At 44.1% G+C, this 12,558-nt stretch overlaps 1 protein-coding gene across 7 annotated transcripts in view; it reads right to left on the bottom strand.

Annotated features, from left to right (window-relative positions):
* OSBPL6 (oxysterol binding protein like 6) overlaps positions 1-2,948 on the bottom strand; it is a 229,861-nt gene extending 226,913 nt beyond the window's left edge. For 5 of the 7 annotated variants that reach the window (XM_047772964.1, XM_047772969.1, XM_047772967.1 and 2 more), the window contains exon 1: positions 2,784-2,948. The gene's annotated coding sequence lies outside the window, so the exon portion shown is untranslated. The remainder of the gene's footprint in view (positions 1-2,783) is intronic. The other 2 variants (XM_047772970.1, XM_047772972.1) reach the window with 1 other exon arrangement.
* Between the last annotated feature and the right edge of the window lie 9,610 nt (positions 2,949-12,558).

Raw genomic sequence — 12,558 nt, 5'->3', positions numbered from 1 at the left:
ACATTGTCATTCAACTGCATTTAGAACTACCAGCAAGATGTTCTCCAAAGCACTATGCCAAAGAAAGGCAATTCAACACACACACAGGCACACACACACACACACACACACACACACACACACACACACGCTTATTTGTATGTGATGATCGTGTGTGTTTATTTCCCTGGCTTGTATAAATTTGTACAACTTTGGAAAATAATTTGGCAATATCTACAAGTTGAATATCCACACATCCTACACAATCAACAATTCTATACCTTGGTATTTACACAAGAGAAACACTTGCCCATGTGCCTCAAGAAACATGAACAATCAAAGCATCACTCTTTGCAATCTTTTTAAAAATGAAAAAAAAAAAAAAAAAGGCCCTTGGTAGGAGAGCAGAGAAACATACTGTGTTATAGACACACAGACTATGGCACAGCAGTGTAAGTCAATGAACCACAGTGACACAGAACATGGATGAATCTAAGTGACATAATGTTGAGTGTGGGGGAAAAAAGTCTCATACATCAAAAGATAATGAGACTCTTTCAAAATTAAAAACAAACTAAAAGAAGTATTATAATTATTACTTAACAGTGCAATTAAAAAATAAAGTCCCTCCAAACAGACCTTATCCTCCCAACAAGACCACAAACTCTTCATTCTTATTTGTATCTCCCATGTGCCCACACCAATGCTTTGAAAAGATCAGAGCTCAATAAGTAAGTATTTACTGAATGATTACTGAATGTTACTTAACCAAGGCATTTTACTAAAATTTAAAACTTCTCCTTAGGCCAATAGTTTCATGAATAAAGTCACATAAAAACTTTTATCTACTTACATATTAACCTAATCTATTTCTGCAGTGGTGCTACAGATTTCCAACAACAAATATTTAATCTTGAAAGGACTTTACCTTTCTTTTTGGAATAAAATTAACTAACAAAAGGTTAAAGCAATCTAAGGACAAGAAAACTTATGTGAAGCAACCCCGTAAAAGTCCAACTGAATCACATTATACTACAACCAAGAGACATGTGATAAACCATCATGATCTGAAACTGAGATATCCCAAAAGGAATCCATCCACTAAATGTATACTGAGTTATCAATATCAACTGAAAATATGACCAACAACAGGAATTTTAGGCTTTCTAAAAGCAAAGACTCTAATTTAAAAATATTTTGTTTCTACTTTGTGGAAAAAAATATTTGTAGGGGGAAACATGAAATCCAGAGTAAGAGAATAACAGAAATAATATTCCACCAATCCTGGCCTTCCTTATAACCCAAGGAGGGCTATGCATATTCTCTGTAGGTGATTATACCCCAGTTACACTGCAGCTTCCCTTCGACCTTGGGAACTGCTCATTCTGAGTTACTGTGAGGTCTTCTGTTTCATTTATTATTAGTCTTTGTATCTGCAATGCTGTAGCATTGGATAGGAATATCAACATTGTGAGCTAGCAGTACCTAAAACTGTAGAAATGCTTCCAAAAAACAAAGGGGAGACGAGAGGGGAAAAATACATCCAAGAAGGAAACAAAGTTAATGATATTAAGATGGAATATTTAAAAATCTTACCTCTGGAGAAAGATTTCCAAAGGTAAGACTGAAAGATTTCCAACGTTTATTCATCAGCTCTGTGATACAGAACTATCCATTAACATGCAATTATTACATTTAAGAAAAGATGGTCAAGAAAAATTATTGTGTTATTTGGAGAAAAAAAAATCACAGTTTGCTAAAACTAGTACAGCGATTTAAAAAATGGAAATTCTTATAGAGGAAAAGCCTATAGGACTTTGCAATCAGGAGAGAGAAATAATCTGGCAACCCAGTGGGTTTACTTAGTTTCGTGTCATTTGCTTCATGTCCATTATGTAATGCTTTCCCCAGCTTTAGGTCTCTATGTTTAAGCTACCTTCAGGTATATAACCAGAATGGCCACAATATCAGTATCTGGTCATAACTTTCAAAAACAGCTTAAAAGGTGTCATGCAGATGTTCCTATATACAGCAGAAGCTTTTTTAAAAAATATGCTGCTGTCATTACTTCTTCCCGGCTTCCTCCCCAGGTTTCCCATCCCCTCCTCCCCCCAGCATCCCCCGCCAAACGATTTGCGGACAGCTCCCGGCTCGATGCAGGGGAAGCACGTCTGGACTGCAATGCAAACCCTGTCCCGGTCTGAACCGGGGAAGGCAGGCTCGGCCCTGGCTGGGGGTGTGGACGAAGGCTGCAGGGAAGGCTGCAGGGGTGGGTGGGCAGGGGTGCCCCGTGAGGGCAGTCTGCAGTGCACGCGCACAATAAAACCCAATGCACAACTTCCCCAGCCGTTCCTCTCAGCTCCCCAGCTTCCCCGAAAGGTGCGGCGTAGGCGTTAGCTGGAGCGGGCGCGCGGGTTCGGTTCTCCGCCGACAATTACATCAGTCCCTCTCCCTGCCCTCGCTTGCATCCCAGCAGCCTGGGGGAGCCGGGGCGCGGGGCGGCGCTGGGGGATGCTAGCGGCCGGAATTCCCCACGACGAGGGGGAGGGGAGGGCAGCGAGGGGGACCGTGACCCAGACGCTCCCTCCCACCTCGGTCGCGGGTCTGGACTGGCACCGCGGCCCCCGGCTCTCCCGCCAGGCTAACCCCCGGAGGGCTTTGATGCCTCAGGGGCCCAGAGCCGGGCTGCCTGGCCGCGCGTCCCTTAGGGTCCTCGGCCCTCCGGCCGCGCACAATGCCCCCGGGCCGTGCCGCGGGCACCGTCTTGCGGCTTCAGGGGTCTCCTCCACAGCTAGGACACCTACCTGGAAGGTTGGTAGCGGCGCGGCCGATCGTGCAGCGGCAGCGGCGGGAAGCAGGAGACGGCCCAGGCGGACTGGTCGGCGCGCTAGCTGGCTGGGGAGCAGAGGCGCGGGCGCCGCCTGCGTGGAGCCGCGGTCTCCGGCTCCGACAGCGGCGGTGGCGGCGGTGCGGCGCCTCCAGTGGTCCACGGCGCCGCAGCCCCTCCTCTCCCACGGGCGGGGCGCGCTGGCGGGGCGGTGCTCCGGGCTCCCCGCCCCCGGCTCCCGCTGGCTGGCCCCGCTGAGTGGAACCTCGGGCCGCCTGCGCTCCCGCTGCGCGCCGGACCTGCGGGGCACCCTCGCCGCGCTGCCCAGAGAGCCGGGAGCTGGGCGGGCTGAGTCTCCGACGCACAGGGTCTCACTGCTTGCATTCACCTCTACCCGGTCCGGGTGGGAATCCCTGGTGTCCAGAGATCACAGCGGCGGAGCCCCAGCCCGGGCGTCCCCGGGCCTGAGAGCCGTAGGAGCAACCCCGCCCTCCCTGGGTCCTGCCCTTGGAGGTGGGCCAGCCCTGGTTCGTAGAGCGTGGCCCCAGATGGTCCCAGCGCTCAAGGCCTCAAGCACAGCCGCTCCGAGCACCGTGGGAGAGCGGATTCAGAAGGGAACAGCAGCCCGGCGACCTCCATGGAGGTGCCGCCCAGCCCCTTTCTCAAGCCATCATTCAGGCTGGTCCGTAAAGAAATAGGACGGTGTGTGCCTGCTCCCCCACCGCCCCCGCCCCCGGCACTCCGGAGCAAAAACTTCCCGGGCCCAGAGAAACACCTCACTACACCTCACCTCCCACCTCAAACAATTACAGCCTTAAACCGTTCCCAGCGTGTGCCCAAAGGCAGATTAATTCAAAGGGAAATTTGCTGGGAAGGACGGGGTAATTTACACAGATGTTTCTATTGTAAATGGATGGCTGAGAAGATGTCAGAAGTATCTATCTCAAGACGTTTCTGTCAACACCATCTTCGGGGAAGAAAATGCGGAGAACACGTAACGGGAACTATTACAGAAATAGTTGTGGAGTGCTTTGTGGGCTCTCTAGGGGTCCAGATTGGATGAGTAGGGGGAAGGGTGCCTTCAAAAATTAAAGGTATTGCTACCCACCACCAAGGCAACTGTGATGGCATTTCACTGTTCTTTAGGCTGATAAAATTCGGATTTGTTATGGAACATAGTCAATTATATGCACTCATTCCCACTCTTGAATCTCCAAAATCACCTTTTGGATTAGCTGCTTCTACCTGAACTAATAACGTTCTCATATTGTCCTGTCACAAAATATTAGATGCTGGACCTTGTGACACATCATATTTCCACCTTAATGTGAAGAAATTCTCAAGGGACTGACCTTCATTTGACCATGGCCACCTTTCACTCCTTACATCTGGGTTCCTATTAACAAACTCTACTGAAACTGCTCTCTAAAAAGGAAAAAAAAAAAAAAAGCCAAACCCCGTATATAAGAAAATACAAGTGCAAAAGGAGTCTTTAACCTAAAGAAATGGTCCTCAAAATTTTTCACAACGAGTTTCCTTGCAGTGAAGCAGGTTAAGGATCTGGAGTTGTCAGTGCAGTGGCTTGGGTTACTACTGTAGAGCCGGTTTGATCCCTGGCCCAGGAACTTCTATATGCTCCCACCTGGCCAAAGAAAAAAAAATTTCTTTCACGGAACTCTAATATCAGAGAACCATAAACAATCAGAGAAGGGAAAGGAATTAACCTTCTTAAATTTTGTATTTTATCTTAAGAATGTTTTCACTCTACTCCATAGTATTTCTGTATGTTTTATTATTCAAAAATAGGTTTTAGGAGTTTCTGTCGTGGCTCAGCGGTTAATGAACCTGACTGGCATCCATGAGGATGCTGATTCAATCCCTGGCCTTGCTCAGTGGGTTAAGGATCCCGAGTTGCTGTGAGCTTTGGTGTAGGTTGAAGACTCAGCTTGGATCCTGAGTTGCTGTGGCGAAGGTCCAGTTCCAATTGGACCCCTAGCCTGGGAACCTTGGGTGTAGCACTAAAAAGACCAAAAGACCAAAAAAAAAAAAAAAAAGGTTTTAGATATCAGAGGGAACGCCTCCTACACATCTCATTAATTAATGATCAAATAAGGTGTGATGGCACTATACCCATCCATATAGGGGAAATGGGTAGAATAAAGTGAGCTGACACTGCATATCAAGGCAGTTTCTCCACTCTTTGTATCATAATATTTTGAAAACTCAGAGTGGCATACACATGTAAACATGAATAACAAGCTTTTCACTGCTTTTTGAGCTATGGCAGAGTTATTGCTCAGAAGTTGCAAGAAAGCAAAGTTTTCATTAAATGTATTCTTGCTAAACTGAGTTTAGGTCACAAGTCATATATATGTTGACTAAAAGGATCTTTGATTCCTAATCTAGCCCTTTAATTTGTCTCGGGAATACTTGTTCATGGACTTCTTAAGTGAAGGAAGTTCATGATCTTCTTAAAATATTACTATTAATGCTATAATTTCATCATATGTAAATAAACTGAGCCTTAAGGGAACCATTGCCCCCCACCATCAATTCTTTTCACACTTCCATTTTTGTTGCAGTTTTTCAATTTTGGCTGAGATTTCTTAGGAAGGCTGAAATGCTAATGCCTCATTGAAAGATGCAATCCCAGAACATCAAGAATAAGGAAAAAAGACATGCAACAGGAAAGAATGGGAAGCAAACACATGGCGATATGTTACAAACCTGAGCTATGTCTTCATGAGAAGACACAGCCAGTTATTTGGCCCTGTGATGTGCTTCTGGATAGGCTTTATAGAAAACATGCCCAGGAACAGTCTATTACAAAAAGGACCAAAGAAGAAATTCACGGGCAAGCTCCCTTCCATCTCCTATCTCCCACTGGTCAAATTTACCCCTGGTGGTTAACTCCCCCGCTTCCAGGTTGAGTCATCTGATCCTTTTGGCAAAGAGAAATAAACCCAATGCTCTGCAGCCATGGTATGATATTTTGTGCAGGGTTGTTCTACAGGCAACTTGGTTATGCTGGAAACTATGTTTTCCAGAATCCCCATTGTATGCTTACAGGTTTGTTATTTGTCTGGATGGAAAAAACTGAAGCTTCCTGAGAGGTGAGTTTCATTTCAGCAACAATGAAGCAACAGCCATTAAATGGAAAGTCATCATTGGTAAGATGTCGAAAGAGACAAATATCTGGAAGTAGGAGGGTTCTTGTTTGCTCTCACTCTTCTCTACCCTGTGTGCTCCTTGGCCAAATAACTGTGACTACAGTCAGACTAACTCTTCACCTCCTCACAGAGGTGGGTGGTCACAGAGAGAGGCCACCCCTGTCTGTAGACCTCTTATACCAGCCCTCCGTGTGGTCTCACTATGGCAGCTGGATGTGTCTAGCTTTCAGATTTCCCCCAAAGCTTGGGGGGGGCGGGGGGGGCAGATTTGGTGCTGCTTTTGAATATGGGCACACATATTCCCCCCAATTGCTCCATAAGTCACACATATTGTTGAGACTTTTCTTACCAAGAATATTGCCACCAAGAACTCCTGTGTGAAATATAGCCAGTATTTTATAATAACTATAAATGGAGTACACTTGAAAAGTTGTGAGTCACTATATTGTACACCTGTGTCATATAACATTGTGCAACAACTATACCTTGATATTAAAAAAAAGAACTCCTGTGTAAATATCTGACAAGTTCAGGGGCCTAATCAGCATGTTCCAAACTCCATTCAGTCTCATATCCTCATTTCCCACACTGTCGTGATCTGCTTAGATGACGGGCTGATGCAGCCCATAGAATACTGTCTTCACCTTAGAGTGATTTTTTCATTCAGAGAGCTTATCAGAGTGCCTAAAAGGAAGGAGAACTGGGATGATGTGAAGGTTATGGGTTGTGGGAGTAGGGTTGGTTTTGGGCACCTGTTTCATTCATTTAATTCAACAATATTTACCGAGTGTTAGGCATTATTCTGGGTGCTTTAGATATGAATGAGCAAAATATAGAGCCTGCCCTCTTAGAGCTTACATTCCAGCAGGGGGAGACAGACAATCAACAACAGACCTAACAGATAAGTAAATTACACAGTGTGATAGACAGTCATAAAAGAAATGGAAAATTTTGAAATTGAGCATATGAAGATGAGTGGAGGTGGGTAGCCAAGCTGCAGTATTAGAGTGGTCAATGTGGGCCTCATTGAGAAAATGACACTTGAGGAAAGACTTGAAGGGGATGAGGAAGCTAGTCAAGCAGATGTGTGGGAATAGGAGGTTTCCATCCCAACTGGAGAGACCAGTCACTTAAAAAACCTCAGAAGCAAGCATGGCTGGTGTGTTCCAGGAAGGGCTGGGAGGTCAGAGTGCCTGGAACAAAATGAGTGTGGAAGGGAGTGTGAGGAGCGACAGGTAATGGGGGACAGATCATGTAGGGCCAGTAGGCCACGATGAGGACTTTGGTTTTATTCTGAGATGGGCATCGATCACAAGTCTATGCAGCAGAGTCACATGACTTGTTTTATTTTTATTTATTTATGGCCATAACCCGTGGCATGCAGAAGTTCCTGGGCCAGGGGTCAAACCCACGCCACAGCAGTGACAACACCAGATCCTTAACTGCCGATTTGACTTGTTTTAAAAGAGCACTCTTTTAAAAGAGCTCTCTGCTGCTCTGTCAAGAACAGGCTCTGGGGGGGCAAAGGTGGAAGTGGGGAGGAGGCTGTGCCACCCTTCATGTGTGTGACAAAGGTGGCTCAGCCCAGAAGGTAAGAAATGGGCAAATTCAACATGCGTTTTAAAAGTAGAGACAACTGATTTTTTGATAGATTGGATTGTGCGCACTGATGAGTTTTTGTCTGAGTTATCATTAAAACATTATCTACTTGTTGGTAAGGGAAATGCAGGGCCCTGCTGCCTCCAGATACCAAGGAATACTGATCACTGGCAAAGATCCTACTGCCTGAGAGTGACTGTAACCAGCACTCACCATTCTCTGACAAGCCACACAACAGTGTTCCATTCTTTGGGCTTTTATAAAACACAAACACACACTCAAACACAGGATTAGTCCACATGAAAAAGTAGACTGTTTGGGCTCACACACAACAAACTCCATAGAAGCACAAAGATTCAAAGTGAAGTTGCCCCCCACAATTGTTGAATAAGTCAGCAAAATGGAACCCATTTTGTGTTTCATATCCCACTGCTTCATAGCCTAGAGCCTAATTTGGAAAACAAGTGTTTCCTGTAAGCAAACTCAGACCCATAACATTCCTTCTTAGCCCTCAGGCCCTTGAGGGGTGGGGGTGAAGGTAGACAGGACTAGATCCTTAAAGTGTCTTTGTTAAACTTGAGTCCTCCTGGCCCAGGCCACCCTTCCCTCCAGAGAGGCTAAGGAAACAAGAACCGGACTTTGGACTTTCTTGACAGACAAGGACGTTAAGGGAATTGAAAGCTCTCTAAGGATAATCAGCATAATGATGGATGCCCCTCACCTGAGGCACTAGATAGCTTTCTGCCAATTCCCTGGAAGGGTCATTTCTCTGTGTTTATCTGTAGACTCTCTACTAAGAATGGGCATGTCCTAAAAGTGTGGTGAGATGTGGTGAGGTGGTTCCAGCATTTTAAAGCCACTGAACCAAAGAGTGAGAGAGTCTGTCTTCCTTCCTTCCTCCCTCCCATGCTTTCTTTCCTTTTGTTTATTCAAGAAGCAAGACTCAATTTGGTGCTTATATCTTTAATATCTATCTCCCTTTAACACGTCAAAATCTCCCATTTTAACGAAGAGCAAGCAGACCTCAAGCTCAGATCCTTTGATCCTAGTAGGATGGCTCCATAATTTAATGGCAATTTATGTAGTTGGTTTTCACTACACTTCATTTTAGAGTTATTTTCTGTTTGTAGCTTGTGATATAAAGTTTGCTTATAAAATGCCTTCATTTAAGAACATTTTGTTAAAAGAAATCCTATGTATGTTCAAAAATATACTAGGTAAAAAATACTGAAGATAATACATAGATATGTCCCCCCAACAAAAGTCAAAAAAGTAGTAGGAAAACAACTAAAAATTGAAAAAAAAAAAAAAAGTAAATTGGAAAGAGAAGTCAGAAAGGCTGAGATACTAAGCCCAATTTTTCCTAACATGCTTCTGAACCTCTGTCTAAGTTCTAGGTTCTTCTTTCATTAAAAAGAAAAAAAAAAAATCCCAAACCTAGTAAGGTTGTAAGGATGTTAACTCCTGCAGACTGCCTCTTGTATTCTTGCTACATTCTACTGGACTCACCTTTTTCCCTCTACTTAATCATAAGCTTCAATGGGCTGACAACCACTGGGAGGTCTAGGACTCATCAGTGCCTGGCCTGAGAATCTGTACACACAGAAGTTACTGTCTCTCACCAGAATCACCACCTCACACATCATATGACCTATGCTTTTCCAAATGTAAGTGGATACTCTCATGATTAATAAAGAACAATTCATTTAAAAGTATGACTAAGATCACAGTAGGTTTCAGTTATGATGGGTTTTCTTCTCCACCAATACTCTTATGAACGAGTCCACTAATTTTTGTTTGCTTTTAATATTATCAGTCTTTGCACTGAAAGTGGCTAGGAAACACTAGATTAAATGGTCCTCAAAAGGACTTTACGGAGTTCCCGTCGTGGCGCAGTGGTTAACGAATCCGACTAGGAACCATGAGGTTGCGGGTTCGGTCCCTGCCCTCGCTCAGTGGGTTAACGATCCAGCGTTGCCGTGAGCTGTGGTGTAGGTTGCAGACGCGTCTCGGATCCCGCATTGCTGTGGCTCTGGCATAGGCCGGTGGCTACAGCTCCGATTCAACCCCTAGCCCGGGAACCTCCATATGCCGCGGGAGCGGCCCAAGAAATAGCAATAACAACAACAAAAAAAGACAAAAAAAAAAGGACTTTACTGCCCTTGGCTTATGCTCTCAAAGCCAATGTCAAGGTAGGTTTAAGTTAATAAGATTCTTAGGATTGTACCATAATATCAAACTAGTTTGTGAGATTAAGTATGTCTTGCCTGACCTACAATATTGAAAAAAGAGCTATGCACTAACGTTAAGTGTATGGGTAATACCAAAAGCAGCAATGGTATGTACTGCTATGCAGATTACATGCGGCATTATTTAAATATAACATTTCAAGTTTATTTTCTCATTTTTTTTTTCTTTTTTGGCCACCCCATGGTGTATGGAGTTCCTGGGCCAGGGATCAGATCCGAGCCACAGTTGTGACCAAAGCCACAGGTGTGGCAATGCCAGATCCTTAACCCACTATGCCGGGCCAGGGACAGAACCTGCACCCCATTGCTCCCAAGACACCTCTGATCCCACTATGGCACAACATAGTGTGCCATAGTGGGAACTCCTCATTTTCTTATGTGGCCACACAGGTGGGAATTTCATGACATAAGAGAGACTGTGACTTGCCCATGATCACATTGATTAATTGAAGCTCTAGAACTCTGTTCTCAGCCTCAAGCATCTTCCCTGGACAAGGTACACTACCCTGGAGACCTGAGCAGGTATCCCAGTGGAGGCCCACACACCATATGTATACATAATCAAAAATTATAAATCCAACAGTTTGATGAAATATGTTCTATTCTACCTTGACAACTGCTTCTTTGTGATGACCTGGAAGGTATTCAGAGTTTTCGAACTCCCTGTAGTTCTAACCAGATGACTTGGCAGTGCAGGAAGATATGCCCTGGTTTGTGCCTGTGTCCTACACCTCTTCTCTCCCAGCTTCCAGCTCTAACCTATTCCAGGAGGCTTTTCATGATCATGCTGGAGGAGAAGCCAGCTCCCACATCTAAACTTTGTCCAAACTTTTCTCAAGCAGCCGCCCCTTAGCACCAGATTCCTAGTTATCCAGAGTGTGGTATAGAAGAGCAGCGAAGGCCCTGCTGGGCACCAGACCTGGGTCCTGAACAACTCATGCCTGAAGGGGGTGTGTGGCTAGAGGAGGATCACACCAGACCTCTGAAGCACGGGGTCCAGAGCTATGACCCCTCTCTTAACACAAGGACAGCTCTTACCTATACTCATATTTACTGTTTTAATATGAGCATTTCTGGGGAAGAAAAGTCAGTCAAAGCAGTTGCCTCATAGATATGAAACCCCACAATCTTCTTACTTTGTTATTAAACTCCATTCCATAATTACAGAATTGTAAAAATGTTTAAATTACTGTTTATGTCTTAGCTTTACATTGCTGATGCCAATAAATAGTGGTAGTAAAATTCATTAACGTAAGATAGAGAGAAGAAACTGGCAAAAGAAATTCATAAAATATAGATTCCTTTTTGTCTTTGTTCAAAAGCTAATTCACAAACTAAACAGAAGCCAGTTTCTCTTTAGGAATGTAAGCCTTGACGTCTGAAGGCTAAATGTATTTAGATGAGTAAAACGATATACCCTACTCTCCAGCTTTTATTAAAGAAGAGGTCCAGAACTAAGTGTTGAGATAGGGGAGGAGCCTGGCTGGATCTGTCTCCCAAAGACACTTCTTTAGGTCATCGGATTCCTCTGACCTATCCATACCTGACTCCCGGGAATTCTGGCTCAAACATGAAGTTCTTTTCTTTGGTTCCATTTAATAGAGCTGACACCCACTGACATTTCCAAAATATCTTCACTAAACAGTAAGGGAAAAGTAAATGGGAGTTCCCCGGCAGCCTATTGGGTTGAGGATCAGGCATTGTCACGCTGTGGCTCAGGTCACTGCTGTCGTGTGGATTTGATCCCTGGCCCACACTGCAGGCATGGCCAAAAAAAAAAAAGTAAAGTAAATGGGAACAAAACACAAATACCTTAAATATGGCGTTATTTCTGAAATAAAGTTTCTGGTTCTTAATTTGATTAACTATATTTTAACACTATAGGTTATAATTTTCCATGTAGCTTTCCCCAAGGGCTTCCTGCCTCTCTTGGCGAGAAGGGGGAGGAGGGCTGCCTACTATCTCATCTTCTCAGCTCTCCAGGAATAATTTAATCATCACACTTGGTTCTGTCCTGTGGATGAGCATCACATATCCAGATACATATTCACAGATTCCTTTGGTTCCCCTCCCCAAGGCCCTGTTTTCATCTGGAAAGAAATGTCTCTTGAAAAACAGTGAGGATTTCGTGGATTTATAAAGAGGTAAACTTTACTGTTCAGCTCTCTCCACAATGAATAACTCAAAAGAGACCTTTCTCCTTCCCCCCATTACAGGGCAATGAATCCATCCATTATCAGCCCCCATGAGGATATACAGTATGCAGAACAGTATGCAGGCATCAGTATAACCACAGTATAACCCAAATAAGCACGGGTCTAGAACAGTAGAAAAGTTAATTTTCTAAATTGCTGCAACCAGGGAAGATATTTAATATTATAATGAAGAAAGCATAATAACTTTCTCTTCCAAGACTGCCTTTTAAAATGGAATACAATTTTGAGCAGCACTTATCAATGTAGTAGCCAAAAATTGCATGCAGCTATTTAAATTTTAATCAATATTAATAAAAATTAAATAAAATTAAAATTGAATTTCACAGTTGCACCAGCCACATTTCAATGCTCAATAGCCACATGTGGCTTGTGGCTATTCCATTAGACAGCACACAATGGAATATTTCCATCATCACCGCAAGTTCTGTGGGATAACAGCGATGCAGAAGACATTCTTAGTGCTAAAAAGAAATAGAATTTAAAACATATTTCCTGTGACCACAGTCTTCAGCAGAACA

The sequence above is a fragment of the Phacochoerus africanus genome, chromosome 3 (genome assembly GCF_016906955.1).
Source record: "Phacochoerus africanus isolate WHEZ1 chromosome 3, ROS_Pafr_v1, whole genome shotgun sequence".
Lineage (NCBI taxonomy): Eukaryota > Metazoa > Chordata > Mammalia > Artiodactyla > Suidae > Phacochoerus > Phacochoerus africanus.
The sequence above is the reverse complement of the archived record's forward strand: the minus strand, read 5'-3'. Positions and strand labels throughout refer to the sequence as shown.